The sequence below is a fragment of the Mandrillus leucophaeus genome, unplaced genomic scaffold (genome assembly GCF_000951045.1).
Source record: "Mandrillus leucophaeus isolate KB7577 unplaced genomic scaffold, Mleu.le_1.0 Scaffold1197, whole genome shotgun sequence".
Classification (NCBI taxonomy): domain Eukaryota; kingdom Metazoa; phylum Chordata; class Mammalia; order Primates; family Cercopithecidae; genus Mandrillus; species Mandrillus leucophaeus.
The window spans coordinates 86613-92612 of NW_012100287.1; positions in this window are offsets into that span (position 1 = coordinate 86613).

The window sequence follows — 6000 nt, forward strand, 5'->3', positions numbered from 1 at the left end:
AAAGTAACACAAATAAAAAGTGGCGTGGAGCAAGACAGTGAGATCTCAGAGTCTGCACACTTAACCATCACATGTACCTTAATCTGTCACTCTTTATGGGGTCTTCTCTACCTGCATTTAAACATATTTGAGTTTCTCCTTCTTGACCCTATAGATCTCCTCTAGCAATCACTCCATTTCTCTCTCTTTGCATCTTTAAGGTTAACTCTCTAGAAAGGGTTGTCTACTTTCTGTCTCTTCTTTCTCCCATTCATCCCTCAAGGTATTGCTGACTTCTTCCTCTTCCACCCTATAGACACCAGTTCTTGTCTAAGCCATCCGTGGTCTCCCTTGCTAAATCTAAGGGATCACTCTTTGTCCTTGTCTTCTTAATTTCTCTTACACTGGTGATACTGATAACCATTTCCTTCTCTTGAAACTGTTCCCTTCTATAACTTCTGTGACCTCAGTCTCTCCTAATTTTACTCTTACTTTTCTAACATTACATCTCGTTTTCTCTTACTGCCGTCTCTTCCTCTGCCTGTCTCTTAAATATTAGTGTTCCTTAGGAACTCCCTTTCTAATTATTATATACAATTACGTCTATCCCTATGGCTTTACTCACTATCTTCATGATGAGAATCTCAAATATCTCTAGTCCAGATTTCTGTCTGAACCTGATTCTTAACCTGAGGTCCACAGAACCATTGGAATTTTGTGTGTAATTCAGAGGGGTCTATGAACTTGGACAGGAAAAATATACATCTTTCTTTTCACTAAACTTTACTTGAGACAAGCATTTTCTTTCATAAAACATATGGGCGACAAACCACAGTGGAATTATCAGTACTTGTATCAATAGAAACCACAGATTTTTTTTAAAATTTTAATTTTTGCTTTTAGTTCTGGGATACATGTGAAGGATGTGCAGGTTTGTTACACAGGTAAACGTGTGCCATGGTGGTTTGCTGCACCTATCAACCCATCACCTAGGTATTAAGCCCAGCATGCATTAGCTACTTTTCCTAATGTTCTCTCTCTACCACCCCACCCCCCAATAGGCGCCAGTGTGTGTTGTTCCCCTCCCTCTGTCCATGTGTCCTCATTGCTCAACTCCCACTTATAAGTGAGAACATGCGGTGTTTGGTTTTCTGTTCCTGTGTTAGTTTGCCAAGGCTAATGGCTTCCAGCTTCATCCATGTCCCTGCAAAGGACATGATCTCATTCCTTTTTATGGCTGCATAGTATTCCATGGTGTATATGAACCACATTTTCTTTAACCACTCTATCATTGATCAACATTTAGGTTGATTCCGTGTCTTTGCTATTGTGAATAGTGTTGCAATGAAGATATGCATGCATGTATCTTTGTAATAGAATGATTTATATTCCTTTGGGTTTATATCCAGTAATGGGATTGCTGGGTCAAATGGTAGTTCTAGTTCTAGATCTTTGAGGAATCACCACACCGACTTCCACAATGATTGAACTAATTTGCATTCCCACCAACAGTGGAAAAGCATTCCTGTTTCTCCAGAACCTCACCAGCATCTGTTGTTTCTTGACTTTTTAATAATGGCCATTCTGACTGGCAAACCACATAGATTTTTATATCAAAATACAATTGTCAGATGTGAGGGCTGTCTGGCTGTGGTATCTGTCACCCCGTTGATAGCCAGGGTTGATTTGGCTGAATTGGCTGGCTAGGTGGGTGTCCCCTTCTTCCCTCACCATTTCATGTGGATCGCTCCCGAAGCTGCACGCTCAGTTGAACAGAATGACCATCAAAGAGGACAACCATCCTCGATAGAGGAGGACAGTCTTCAGTCAAGGATATAAGAGTAGCTGTACTCTCCTGCTAGAACCTCCAAACAAGCTCTCAGGGTCCATTTGTAGGGGAACATGGGGCAGTCAAGCTTCCAAGACTCCAAATACATCCAAATGAGGTGCTGCATTGGTGAGCTTTGAATTTTTATAAGATGGAAATATCCTTATTTTCCTTTATGACTGAAACCTGATTTATGAAATATTTAACTAACCTAAGGTATTAACTGTTGTCTCATACTTTCCCAAAAAAGTTTAAATTTTCTGTTTTTCACATGTAAATATTTAATTCATCGGCAATTATGGATAGTATGATATATAAGGAAATTATTTCATCAAAGCATGATGACACCACCATTCAATATCTGACATAAAAAGACAGAACTCAGTCTGGGCAACATGGCAAAACCCTGACTCTACTAAAAATACAAAAACTAGCCAGCGTGGTGGCATAAGCCTGTAGTCCCAGCTACTTGGGAGGCTGAGGTAGGAGGATTGGCTTAAGCCCAGAAGGTTAAGGCTGCAGTAAGCTGTTATTGTGCCACTGCACTCCAGCCTGGGCAACAGAGCAAGACCATTTCTCAAAAAAAGAGACAAAGAGCTGAGTTTATTGCTGGTCAGGTATGGTCTCTCAGAGCACAGGAGACTGTTGATCTCACATGGCTGTTTTTGCAGCATGGAGTTCAGGGATGGGCCGACTTTCCAAGGCATCAGTGGGTTGACATCATCTATAGTAGTAGTGTGACTACTTAGGTAAGACAGTGGTTGGTTGGTTGGCACTTGAGGTATGTGACATTTTTGGAGTGAATCTGCCCCTGACTAGGTGGCTCTCAGAAGCCGGTTGCTGATCCTGTTTGTGTGACTTTCAAAAGTGTGTTGACTGAGGGGAGTTATTGTTCACATATTGAACAGGTTTCAAACTGTTACCACGGTTTCAGAACTATCTGTCTTAGAAAACGCTTGTGGAAACTTTGTCAGTTCTTTCTTTGGTTTCTCATTCATCTAGAGCTATGGAAGAGATAATCAAGAGTTTTCCAGATTTTACTATGGTTGTTGATTCAAGACTTGGTTTGTGGACTAATTTTTAGATTGAGCATTGATCAGTGTGATATTATCCTGTGTTTCTCTGGAGTAATTTAAGTCATTTTTCAGAAAAGTGGCTGTGTCAAAGTATTTGAGACACTGAACAACAGACATTGAAAAACTGTGACACAAATACATGAAGATAAATGTACTTAAGAATAGATTAGAAGATTCTCCACAGCTGGGGGTGATTAAGGAGACAATTCCCAACTATTCCCTGAGTCCATCTTAAATAGCCAGGCTGCCTTTTATTTTGGCTGAGATATAGAGTGTTTTATCTTATTTGAAGGGTTAATTCAGTACTACATGAAGTGTTGGCCAGGAGCATTTTCTTCTCTGGTTGGCCAAAAGAAAGTGTATGCACACACACAAACACACACACACACACATTCCTACAGTCAGGTACCACATAATGATGTTTTGGTCAATGGCAGACCACATATATAATGGTAGTCCCACAAGATTATAATACCATATTTTTACTGTGCCTTTTCTATGTTGGATATGTTTAGATATACAAACTCTTACCATTGTGTCACAATTGCCTGTAGTATTCAGTACAGCAAAATGCTGTACAGATTTACATCCTAGAAGCAATAGGCTATACCAAATAGCCTAGGTGTGTAGCAGACTATACTGTCTAGATTTGTGTAAGTACATTCTAGGATGTTCCCACAATGATGAAATCCCCTAACAAGGCATTTCTCAGAACAAGCAACACGTAACTGTATATACAAATTTGTAATTTATATTTCTTCTCATAATGGTTTATCTTTAAATCTGTTTTGGCTATTATTAATACAGTAACAGTTTTGTTTGTATTATTATTACCTTCTTGGTATATTCTTACATATTCTTAGTTTTAAATGTCCCGTGTCCTTATGTTTTAGATGTATGTTTTAGCTATAACTGTAATTTTAAAATTTACTCTGATGATGTCAGTCTTCTAATTAATGAATAATCTCATTTATATTCAATGTGATTGCTTATATTTTCAATTTGTTTCTATAATTTCATTTTTTTCTACTTACCCTTTATTATGCTTTCTCTTTCCTTCTTTCTTGACTACTATTAAATTAATGTTTTATTTATTCTTTTTTCCTTCTCCACTAGACCAAAAGATATGTACTCTATTTCTATTCTTTTAATGGCTAATCTCAACATTTTAACACTAGTTTAAAGTTATTGCATATCTCTACAGTTGTTTTGAACAATCTACCTCTAAATACAATTCTACTCACATGTTACCTTTCTGCAGTTATTTCTATCTTGTTTTTATACCCTTAATATGATGATTACTTACATATACTCATCTAGCTACAAATTTCTTAACTTACTATTCCTTCTCGCATATCATTAACTTTTTTCTATATTTATAGTCTATCCTTATGAAGTACATCCTTTTTTTCAATGAGTGGCAATTCTTACTAAAAATATCTTCAGTTTGCTGTCATTGTTGAATTTGAATGATAGTTGAGCTGTGCATATATTTTAGATTTACAATAGTCTTCTCTAAACTTTTGGAGGTATCATTCCATTGTCTTCTGGATTCTGCTGCTGCTGGTGTAAAGTGTGCCATAAGTCTAATTGTTATTATTTTGTAGGTAATGTTTTCTTGGTTGCTTTTAAGATCTCTATTTCACTATGATGTATCTACTGATTACTCTTTTTCCTTTAAAAAATCTTCCTCAGAACTTCCTCAGAACATATCATTAATATATTCTTCAGAGCCTGAATCTAAAGATTCATATACTTGAGTAATTTTGGAAAATTCTCAGCTATTATCTCCTTAAACATTGCTTCTCTTGCAGCCATTCTTTAGTCTCTCTCTATTCAAATCCTGTTAGACCAATTCTAGATCTTTTGCTCTGTTTTTCATTTTTCTCATTTTCTTTTTTATATTTTTATCTCTTAAGCCTTTGGGGTAATTTCCATATCTCTATATTCAAGACACTATTCCTCTCTTCAGCTGTTTAATTTGCCGTTTAATTTGAACTAGTGGAACTCTTACTGAAATGCTTACATTTCCTATTTTAATTCTAGATGTTCTACTAGTTCTCTTTTCAAATCTTCCTGGGTATTTTAATAATGTATTGATCTTTTCCCATGTTTAATTCTTTTCTAATATTTTTAAATAATTTAAGCATACTCATTTTATAGGTTCTATCAATAATTCTATTATCTAAAGAGCCTAAGGCTCTATACCTGTTACTTTATGAGTCATAAAATTTGCTTTTGTCAGTTGTTTCCTTATGTGTTGCAATTTTATTAAAAGTACTTTAGATTGTAAAGTCATTTTTTTTTTTTTTGAGACGGAGTCTTGCTCTGTCGCCCGGGCTGGAGTGCAGTGGCCGGATCTCAGCTCACTGCAAGTTCCGCCTCCCAGGTTTACGCCATTCTCCTGCCTCAGCCTCCCCTGTAGCTGGGACTACAGGCGCCCGCCACCTCGCCTGGCTAGTTTTTTGTATTTTTTAGTAGAGACGGGGTTTCACCGTGTTAGCCAGGATGGTCTCGATCTCCTGACCTCGTGATCCGCCCGTCTCGGCCTCCCAAAGTGCTGGGATTACAGGCTTGAGCCACCGCGCCCGGCCTGTAAAGTCATTTTTATTGGAGTTTTATCTTGTAGAAATCCACTATAGTTTGCCTTCAACAAGTATTACCCTAGAGATGTTTCGTGGCTACTTCTTACAATTTGCCCAACCCTGCAAAGATGAAGTTTTGGGAACAGGCAAATTGAGGAATTTGCCTGAAACCCAGGCTATGTATTTAAAATCAATATATCATATTTTGTCCTGTAATTTTTAACTTTTGTTTTATACCAGTTGGTTTTAAATTATATTTAGTTCACCTATATTTTCAGAAATAGAAATACTTTTATTTTTCAACAGGAGCCAGATTAGTATTTTTATGAAGTATAAACCTAGCCATATAACTCCCCTACTTAAAACCCTTCATTGATTTTCTTTCTTTTTATTTGATTTAACTTTCCAGATAGAATCTGAAATTATTAATATGTTCTTGAAAGCCTGGAATGATATGACTCCTGGCAACCTTGCCAATCTCATCTCCATCAGTTGTCTACTAGGTTACTGCTCTCTGTTCGTTCCTCCAGGG